Genomic DNA, 11,739 nt, shown 5'->3' on the forward strand with positions numbered 1-11,739 from the left:
TGCACATATGTGTTGTGCCTACCGGGTTTCCTCAACCTCCAAGGAAGTGACTCCTGACTGCAAAAGCAAAAGGTTTTTATTGCTAAGAACCAAACTGGCTGGGACCTCACTCTATCAGAAGAGTAAGGTGCCCGCTTATGATTGTGAAACGTTTTTAAAGGGAAAGGGAGGTTTGAGACTGCTAGTCTCAGCCCATAAGGTTTCCAAGGTTACAGACATTTCATAGAGAACAAACATTTTACTGCATCTGCAAGGTTAGGGGGGTTTCTTTCTCTAGGACCTGCAGGCTCAGTGGCCTTGTCCTTAAGATAATGGGGAGCAGGGAGAATGTCCTCTCCAGTCAGAGAGTTATCTATATCTATTGGCAGAAGCACTTGTTCTTTCTGGTTTTCCCTTCTTGCCATGGGTCCCGTATCTTTTAGTTATTAATTTTCCCTCACATTCCCCCCTTTGCTACGAATCTTAGAGGCCCAATCTTGGGTCTCTATTAGTTAAAAGACTTCTGGTGAGTTTTGGGGTAGAGGTTACTCATCTTGTCCCCTATATATGTTAGTATCTCAACCAGGGAAAGGGGGTGATGCAGTCCTTCCTGTGCTACTTCCTGCTGATTTTTGGGGTGTTGTCTGGAGCCTGACAAAAGTCAAAAGAAAAGGGGGGGATTCAGGAAGTGGGATGTTTATCAGAGGCATTAGTTCGCAGACTCTGTTGAAGATTCACATCGTCTGGGCCGGTTCACGTCCACAGCAAGTCTGGGCTAGCGGTCTTTAGGAGGAGGCTGTAGTCAGTAACTGATGCTCACCAGCCAGAAGCAGAAATCTGTTGAGACATGTTTAAACTGGGAACAGAAGTTAAAATTTATATATCTAATTGGAACTCTTAGGTCCAAAGTTTTAGTGATCAAGAAGGACAGGAGTCCTAAGACCAGGGAGAAAATCCCATTCTCAGGGACAGCCAGGTGAGATAATAAAAGCTGTACTTATCTGGAGTCCTTTTGACCTGTGAGAAGTGGATCCAAGTTTTATGACTTTTGATCCTCTGACGTCTGTATGAACTTTATTATATAAAAGGACATAAATGTTTTAGATACATTATCATTACCAATTTGTACTGAAATATATATTGTAGAAAAAGTACATATTGGGTATCTGTAAAACAGCAGGAATATACTTATTACTTTGAGTCCTAGCAAAAACTACAGATTTGGGTTAGAAGCTTGTACTTTTTTTCTTCTGTCTAGAGAGAGCCAGTTATAGATTGGACAGCGGTGCCTTAGGCCTGATGAAAAGCCCTTTGCATTTATAGCTAAATGAAAACCAAATAAATTATAAAACCTTGAGCTTGTGACTGAACAGCAGGTAGTCACCACTCAATTAGCTTATCAGGACTTGATTAAATGTTAAGCTCTGAATTTTTATATTTTAAATTATTTTATATCTTTAAGACTTATATGTTTTCATATTTTTAGATTCTTATTTAGGAGCCATATTAAGGCAGCCTAATACTGCCAAGCTGACAAAGTTATGGCTAGCCCAACCACCAATACTATTAGAGATCTGAGAAGGATAAATTTTATGTAACTTTTGAATCTATTAAAAAGTGACAGGGACCAGTCCATATACAGTTAGTCACAAACAAGTCTCTATAGTGTTAGGGGCAGAAATAAATCTTTGCCAGGTCCATAAAGTGAGAGGTTTTTTTTTTTCTTTCTTTCTTTTTCTCTCTCTTTCTATGGAAAAGACTGACCTTATTCTGTCTAGGCAAAGGTGGTACAATCAATTTTCCAGTACCCTGCAGCCTGTCCACAGTCTAAGCTGGGTCCTGCCTGGCAGCAGGCATCACATTTGAGCATCTTGCTCACTGGTCAGTGCTGTCACAACCTGTGGTGCCCAATAATAATCTTCTTTAGAGACAGTAGGTCAGGATCTGGGACTCTCTGTCTGATATAAGCTTTCAAGTTATCATTGTAAATGCCATATTCTGTAGCTCTCTGTAGTATTAGAAGTCTGCCTAGGTAGATCTGAATAGACAACTTTGTTTTTAGTTACTTGTTTTAAGCTTAACCTTTGAAAACATATGTAGGTGACTGAATAAGTTTTATCCCCATTATTAGTTATTAATACTTAGTTTGATTATAACCAATAGTTTATTTATAAGGATGGCTACTATCTTATCTTTTTGTAATATCAAAAATAAAGTACCCTTTATGTTTTTAAAACCATTATCACCTGGATGACTGTTAAATTTATGTTATTAATTTTTCAGTGTTACTAGTTTTAACCTTTAAGTTTTAATTTTTTAACAGATTTAATCATAAAACAGTTTTATCTGAATTTAATTACCAGAGCTCAGAGATAAATTTTGAGCTGTATCCATAAAAGACTGACTACTGTTAGCATTAGACAGTAAAAATATTTAAACCATTTTTGTTTTAGCTCTATGTTTGTAACAAAACTTATGTTTATACCAGAAAACACAAAAGGACCCAACACAGAGACTTACATACACGAGGTTCTCTCTGATTCAGACGGCCCGTCTCCCCTGTTTCGCCAGGAGGGTGTATAATACCAAACACAGTACGGATGGGAAGTGGCCTCCCCAGTAGGGTGACTTGGTCCTTGACTGAGTCTTCACCCTCAAATGGCAGGTTAATCCAGCCCTTGGCTGGATCCCTGCCCAGACGAGAATCTGAGGCATCCTCCAAATTCTTCAGGTCTGACCTCTTTTAGTGTGTCCACTGAGGTGCTATTGACCTGTATACAGATACAGATGTCCACTGCTGGACTTGAACGAGAACCTTCCTCTGTATATTTTTTAGACAGTCAAGTAGACTAGCAGACAGACATAGAACACTCACATATGTATGTGCATAAACACAACCTGCTCAGTCTACATAATGTTACTTGCATGTGTGTTTTCAGGGATGACTATACACCCAATCAAAACCAGACTTTTTCTTTGTTTAATAAGGAAGAAAAGAGATTGATTCTATTCAGTTGAGGACAAGAAATGAACGTGAATCTCAAGTAGCTTACAGAAATTTAGGGAAGAGGCAGGAGCTAAGAAAAGAAAACGTATACTCACTTGAATCAGTTTAGATGAACTTCTCATGTTTCACCAGGAATATGAACTTCAAATAAAACCACAAAGGCATCCACTTTGTACCATTAATGTGAATTTGAATCTCCTTTTTGAGAAAGAATGCTTTAAGGTGGGCGGGGAGACGGGAGAATTGACCTACATTTACTTGGTATCTAAAAAATGAAGCTTGAACTCATTCTGGACTCTAGTGCTGGGATTAAAGGTGAGTGACTCCCAAGAATTGGAATTAAAGGTGTGAGCCATCATCACCTGGCTCTGTTTCTCTTTTAGACTGGATCCATCTCATGCAGCTCACAGACATCTGCCTGCCTCTGCCTCTCAAGTGCTGGGATAATGTCCTCTATGTCTGGCCTCTGTGGCTGGCTTCTGTGGTTAACTAGTGGCTAGCTCACACTCTGACCTTCAGGCAAGCTTTATTTATTAGATCATTAACAAAATACCACCACTCTGTAGAGACTTCCTCCCCATGATGAGTCAAACTGAAATAAATCCCTTCTTCCCCAAGTTGCTTTTGTTCACCGTATTTTATCACAGCAATAGAAACCCTGACTGAGACTATCCTGACAAGATTTCTCCTTAAATTCAGTGACAGGAACAACTTCAGTTCTTTAAAAAAATGTTTGCTTCTTTCTGTCATACTAAAGAACTGATTTCCTCTTTCTGCATTTTTTTCATAATTCTCAGGAAAGTCAGGACTGAACTTTACATAAGGCCCAATTTTGTTAGTCAACAATTTACAAGCCCTTGGATTTCTCTGTGTGTGTGTCTCTATCTCTCTCTGTCTCTCTGTCTCTCTGTCTCTCTCTCTCTCTCTCTCTCTCTGGTTTTGCTTTATCAAAAGTGTCCTTATTACCTTCATATCATATTATGGAAGTAATACATATTCATTATTCATTGTAGTAAATATGACAAAAAATTAAAAAAGGGAAGAGAACAATTATTTTTAAAGACTTGAAAGTATACTCTGATTATACTGTTCTACATTATAAAATTTCTTGTTGTTGCTAGAAAGGAAATTTAACTTTTAACTCCTAAACACTATAAAGTATTTATCAGACAGATGCTAAGAATCCAGCATCATTCATGGAGAACACACAGACCTCAAAAGACACATGTAGCTTGGTGATCCATTGGTATCTCCCACCAAAGGAAATCATGAACTACCGTTTTAGGTCCCTGCCATTCACTAAGGTATATCCAGAGTACTTATTTTTCTTAAACGGCAATCAGCATAGAGCTCTATTTTATGAAATTCCACTAGGCATATATGAGATGTGCTGGGCCAACCATCAATGTAGGATAATGGAGAATAGTTAAGTTACCCTTAAAAAAAACAAAAACAAAACAAAACAAAAACTTCTCTAATAAAAGGTATTACACATTATAGAACCAGAAAATATCTTGATCTTGACAAATGCCCTTTTTAACTTAAATTTCTAAATTTTTGAGAGTTTTATACATGAATGCTTGTATTTTCATCATTTCAAACCCCATTTTTTTTCCTCCAACTCCTCTCATGTCCCCACACTCCCTCTCAAAATCATGACCTCTTCTTCTTTAATTGGTGGTGGTGGTGGTGGTGTGTGTGTGTGTGTGTGTGTGTGTGTGTGTGTGTGTGTAAACACAACCTGCATTTAGAGTTCATTTAGTATTGCTCATGTGTCTATATGTGTAGGGCTGACCACTTAAGGGTGGGTAACCTATCAGGGCACTCATTCCTAAAGAACGCTGATTCTTCTCTTTGCAGTCACTAAATGTCTGTACCTCTTCATCTAGGGGTGGAGCCTTTGTGAGATTCCCCATCCATGTTACAATGTCAATTGGTATTGTTATTGTACAGGTCTTGTTCTAGTGACTAAATTGTTAAGATTTCATGGGTTAAACATCCCTGGTGTGTGTGTGTGTGTGTGTGTGTGTGTGTGTGTGTGTGTGTGTGTGTGTTTCTGTCACATTCTCTAACTGTTGGGGGGTAGCTTCTTTTGATGAGGGATGAGAGCTCATTCATCTTTGGGTTTAAAGATAGGTATTTAGAATGTAGTTAAGCATTATCCTGTTTTAGGGAACTGTCAGTAATACATTCTCTCAGGTCCATGTCCTTACTGTAAGCTCAGATAGGATGGACAAGGACTCTGGCACTCGGGAGCCAGAATACTGAGTGTTAGAGCTCAGATGGAAAGGTATTCTGGCACTCAGGAGCCAAGGAATATCACAGGAATACCATAGCAGCTTACAGCCCTGCTCCAGGGAAAGGCTTCCCCAGTGTATCAGCTCTGGCAGTTCAGCTCCAGTACCCAAGAGAATGGAGCGTAACAACTTCACTTTGCCTGCTCCACTCAGAGTCTTCTCTGTGTCTCTGTGTCTCTGCTCCGGTAAAAGTGGCCAAAGGCCTCACCCAAACCTCAATCATGAGAGTTATTGGGAGGGAAGAATCCAGGAGAGTGGCTGCCCTCTGCCAGGGTGGCAGTACACAGCCAGGGAGGCTGAACAGCTGCAGGCTGAACAGACACGGGGTTTATATAGGACTTCTTGCGGGGTGGAGTTTTCCTAGGGAGATTTCCAGGGTGGGGATTGGTCAGATTTCAATCCTTGAGCTCAGACTGGTAGATCTGCTCAGGGATTGGTTGGTTTTCTGCATAGGTTTAGGGTCAGATTTGGCTCATGTTTCAGGGCCAAAATGTGTTTCTTTCACTGGTCCTTTCTAGCCTTTTGGCTCTAATTTTAGGACCAGGGTGTATTTCTTTCACTAGATTTGATGCCAAGGACAAAGTGTGTTTCTTTGGCACTGGTTTCATGGTCAGAGTACATTTCTTTGTTTCTGGTTGTAGGACCAAAGTGTGTTTCTTTAGCTCTGCTCAGGGTGTGTTTCCTTGGTTGGCCCTTTTCCCTTGCATTTACCAGCCAGGTAGGTTTATAATACCAAGAATGATTTACTTCTTATTTAGCGTTCCTGAAGTCCAATTAAATAGCTGATGGTTACCCTCAAGATGTAAGTGCCACTACATTCTTGGGGATTCTTACTGAGGTTCATGGGCTTTATAATGTGCTCATTCTTGACAACTTGCATAACCCCTTACAGTACTATGAGATCTATTCCTCGGTTTCCAGGTAGATTCCAACATTTCAACATTATTCCTCCAAGACCATGTCCAAAGCATATGGCATCTTCAGCAATAGACACACCCTTTTGTTTACATTCCTTCTTTTCCTTTCGTCCTTCTGAGCGCTCTCATATATTTGACCCACTCTCCTTTGAGAAGCTATACTCAAACTCTCACCAATGTGACCACCCAAATGCGAGCTGAATAAGGATACCTGTTGCATAACAGTTTCCTCTGAGAACTGAAACATTCCATCCTGTAGAACCGTCTTAAACAGGAAGGTAAACAACTCAAAAATAGCTTCAGTAGGCCCCTCCCTGCCAGAGTAAGCAATAAAAGCTGAGAATCTCTCTTAGACTAGCAGAGCTGGGTTGCAAAGAACACTGTCAGAGGAGAAAAGCTACAAAGATTCTGAGACCAGACCAGCTTCCGGGAAGGAGAAGCCAGCAGAACTGCATGGAACAGGTTTAGACCAGAGTCACTTGGAAAGGACACTCTCCTGTCTGCTGAGCTGCCTGCAGGCTGTGCAGTTGTTAAGCCTGAAATCCAGAACCCGAATCACCATCACGAGATCCACTCTGGTGCAAAAGCAAATAGTCTTTATGAGTTAACTCGGGTCCCTCCATGTGTCTGAAGCTGTGGCAGCAGACGCAGCAGCAGGAGCAGAGCAGGGAACCCAGAGCATAGAGGGAAGGGAGTTTATATAGTAGCCAGGCAGGAGGGAGGAGCTTGGGGAACTCCACACCTGCCTAGCTACAAGCCTTGTGATTGGCTCAAGACCTCCACGACTTCATAGTTATAGCCATTGGATTGGCTCTAGCCTGGACTGAGCTAACTGGTTGCCCTGGGGAAATTCCAAGTCCTCTATATGGTGATTGGCTGCCCCCACGAAGTGGTGGGAATTCCAAGTTTAGGGGAGAATTCCAGCCTGAGGAGATTCCAAACCCAGGGATTGGTCAGTTTTTCTAGATCAAGGATTGGCTAGTTTGGAGTCAGGTTCTCCAATTCCAAGGCCAAACTGTGTTTCTTTCTGTTGTTCTTTTTGGCTCCAATACTAGGGCCTGGACAAATTTGTTTTACATGTTCTGAATCAAATTTTTTGTTGTTATTTTTTTTTTATTTGATTGGTTTTTGTTTTGTTTTTTGTTGTGTTTTTTGTTTTGCCCCCCCCCCACACACACACACACCTCCCGCTAGTTTTGGAGCTAGGGTAGTTCTGGGCTTAGGGATAAAGTGTCTCTTTCACTGTGCTTCTTTCACTGGGTTGGAGCTTGGACACAAACCATTCAAGGGATTTTCTGAGGCCTGGGTCTCTCACAGTTTGTTCCAGGTTTCCCAGCTTCATTCCCAGGTTTCATTCATGCTGGAATGGGCCTTGGTGATTCAACTGTCTTTGAGTCATTTTTGTTCCTGTAAGTACCTCCTTATTCGTATTCCTGTAAGTAATTCCAGTAAAGCTCATTGGTTCTCCAAATTGGGCATTGGTGGTATCCATACTTTGATCTGTGGTGGGTTCCCTATCTGGGTAAGTAGATGTATGTGTTGTGTCTCCCCAGGGAAAGTTTTGTCACACAACACCAATGGACATACCAAACTGGATGGGGGAAAGCCCACGAGGTGCCAACCCCACACAAACAGCTACAGGCAGCTGAGTAAAGCAGGGAGCAGGAGAGGTGATCTTTCCCAGGGAAGAGCATACAACTTAATTTAATGTCCAATGATAAATGGTCATCCCTGAAAACATACATACAAGTGAAATGCCCTTTCTTAATCCTTCACCTATGGTCATAGCAAAGGGTCCATAAATTTATCACCACTACTGTAGGAAAGAAAGCTTTGACTCTTAGAAGATTATTCACATGGGCCACAGTTACTGGGGACCACAGCTATCTGTTGCCTCCATCCCCCCCCCCCCGCCTTTTCTTCACTGATGATGGCTGAATGTGGGGTTGAAGGCTGTGATTCCCCCTCAGTTCATTATATATTGTCTTAGTTACTGCTCTATTGATGTGAAGAGACATAATAACCAAGGCAATTCTTATAAAGGAAGGTTCTTAATTGGGGATTGCATATAGTTTCAGAGAGTTAGTCCATGATCACTATGGCAGGATCTTCCAGGCATGGCACTGGAGCAGTAGCTGAAAGTTTTACATCTAATCTGTAAGTAGCAGACAGAGAAAGAGAGATACTGAGCCTGGCATGGGCTTTTGAAACCTCAGAGTCCACCTCTGCTTCCTCCCACAAGGACATACTTCTTAATCCTTTCCAAACAGTTCCACTAACTGGGTATGAAGCATTCAAATATATGAGCCTATGGAGGCTATTCTCATTCAAGCCACCACACATATAGAGCAAAACAAGGTTGATTCTTTCAAATCTAAAAGTCAATACTGGATGGTCTAATTCTGCTTCATACTCTAAGAGATCTTAGTATATCCTATTACTTACCAAATGCTGTTTCTCAACACTTATGTGAACTGTCGTTCATGGACTACTAATTCTCTCTGTGATAATAATATTAGACTTTTAAGAAAGTGGTTTTGACATCTGAAAAATGTGAAGCGCTACATGTTGTATTATGGTGTTGGCAATGGAAAAAAAAAATCACTGCATCAAACTAAAAGCTCTGAAACAAAGAATGATTTTCTAAGAATTGTGTGTGTTGATGCACAAAAATATATCCCAGTTTTTTTCTTTTTGTTTAAATTTGAAACAAGGTTGTTTTACATGTCAATCCCAGTTCCCTCACCCTCCTATCCTTCCCTATCATCCCCACCAAACCCCAGCCCATCCCCTTTCTGCTCCCCAGGGAGGATGAGGCCTTCCATCTGGAGTCTTCAAAATCTGTCATATCATTTGGGGCAGGCCCTCCCCCATGTTTCTAGGCTGAGAAAGTATCCTTCTATGTGGAATGAGCCCCCAAAGTCCATTCATATACTAGGGATAAATACTGATCCACCTCCAGAGGCCCCATAGATTGCCCAGTCCTCCAACTAACACCCACATTCAGGGAATCTAGGTTGTTCCTATGCTGGTTTCCCAGCTAGCAGACTGGGGTCCATGAGCTCCCCCTTGTTCAGGTCAGCTGACTCTGTGGGTTTCTCCAGTCTGGTCTTGACCCCTTTGCTCATCATTCCTCCCTCTCTGTTACTGGATTCCAGGAGTTCAGCTAGTGTTTAGCTGTTATCGCAGTATTTTAAAATAATGATTTGTCCTTAGTTGATTATGACACTTTTTCACAAAATAGCCAGTAATTCTAATGGAACTGGTACTCTGTGTAAATACATGAAACAGTACTTTAACATTTTAAAGATACTTAATATCCCACAAATCAGCATTATTAAAATGTGCATTTTAACTGAAGGGTTGACATTGAACTAATCAACATTACCAGAAGTTAATGTTCACAGTTTTATTGATTGGTGTTCAGCACTTTCTCGGAAATACTGCAGACATCACATATAACCTGTTAACAACATATACAAGTTTTTATCCTCCTCCTTAAATCATTTCTTTCACATCCTCATTACTGCCTAGCCCAGCTCATTCTGCCCCTTCAGCTGCAATGCATGGAAAACATTAAATGATTCTTAATATAGTCATACTCACTGAATAATTCATAAATTAAAAAATAATCTTTTATCTCATAATAATTTCAACACTTAACAAAGAATAATACTCAGTATTGTGACAATGTTGAGATGAGTCAAAAGTGTTACCACGTTTATGGTGGAGTAGTTTGACATGAAAGAGCTCTTAAAGCAACTTATCTAAACCTCAAAGGGTAGGAAATATTTTAATTGTCCTTTGCTCTGGCTTCTCCTGGTCCTCAGTCTATGGCTTGCAATACCAATAATTCTTGCTTTTATTCTCCCTCTCATGGCTCTTTCTGGACACGAGTCAAGGACTCATCTTCCTCACTATACTTGGCTGTTATACAAATGGAACTATCTATATACTTTCAGTGTCCCCTAGAAAGTCCCACTGAAGAAATATCTCAGCCACCTCACCCAATGACCCCACTCAGCTCTAGGAGACTATAGAAAGATTGATGCCCCAATTTCCTAGATGACAGTTAGGGTTACCACTTTGTGGGGGGCTGGGCATGAGAGCAGGGGGTACAAAATATTCAACCTTACTTAGCAAAGAGATGCCCCCAACATCGCATTTCCAGAAATGTTATTGTTTCTCTGGCCAGGAACGGGAACAGCAGAGCTTGGATATCTTACCTCCTCTTAAATGAGCAGCCCCACCTGCAGCCTAAACTCAGGGGTGATGACAAAAACTACCATACAAACATAGGTTCCTTCTGGTGAACAGTTTTGGAACAGAATCTCTACTTCTTAGTGAAGATGGGTTGTATTCATTCCCCAATTCCACCATATTGTCTAACTGAGTTTAGCGTTACTGCTTCAGACGAGAAATGGGGCAGTAAAGAATGAGATCTATTTCCAGGTGGAGACTTGTGGTTGTCCCCTCCCTTGAGGGTTAATCCAAACTGGCAGGTCAATAGCCTGGCTAAGGAATCACCCCCTACAAACACCCAAGAAGGTGGATCCACATGAATTCATGCGGAAGAGACAGAAGGAAAAACCATTTCTTTAATAGGACAATCTACTTTTCCTTCCACAGTCCCTGTCTGCTTTGTACTTGTCCCATACTCACTGTAAGGTTCTGCTGGGTCTGTCTATGTCTCTAAGTGAAGAAAAGCCTAATTTTCCCTTCTTTTCTTTTTCTCCTGGATGCTTGTCAGAGCCTAAGCATGCTTTCTCTGGTATTTCGGGCTCCTCTCTTTCTCGAAAGTTCCTCTCCACATCTATGTACCTACTTGTCCACCATGTAGCTGACCTCCAAGGCAACTTAACTGGAACAGCATGAATTTTGTTTTTCCTTTCCCTGCCTTCCTCATCCAGACAGCTGCCAGGATTATATCTAGTTTGCACTAGGGTTTTTCCTTTAAACTAAGTAGTCCCTGAGCTTCAAGACAAATAATAAAATTATACAGATAATGTTTACAATTAGATTTGTATCTCTTTGCCCTCATCATAGGTATATCATTATGAATCTAATTACTTTTTGTATCATTATGAATCAAATTACTTTTAGATGTGGAAAAATCTACATATGACCATGGTTAAAATACAGTAGTAATGCAAGTCAGTCAACATCTGGGGGCATGCAAAATGTGTCTGGTACTCTTTGAGCATGCTGAGTATTCAATAATAAATAAAACAGAAAAAAACACCATCCTTGTGTTTCAAATACCACCCTCATGTTTCCACTACCTATCATCCACCCACCCACTCTCGTAATTAATTTTTAGCAACTGTTAATCAATGTAATATAATATACCTTTTAAATAGTCCATAGCAATCTGCACTATATATGTGTATTATGTATGCATACATATATTTATGCATACATAATACACATATACATAAATGTATGCATGTATAATACATATGTATGAGAATTTATTCATTCATTCGGTATGTTGTTGGGTCTTTTTTTTCAACCATTCTTTATGAATTGACAGTGCATT

Source organism: Phodopus roborovskii, unplaced genomic scaffold (genome assembly GCF_943737965.1).
Source record: "Phodopus roborovskii unplaced genomic scaffold, PHOROB, whole genome shotgun sequence".
Taxonomy (NCBI): Eukaryota; Metazoa; Chordata; class Mammalia; order Rodentia; family Cricetidae; genus Phodopus; species Phodopus roborovskii.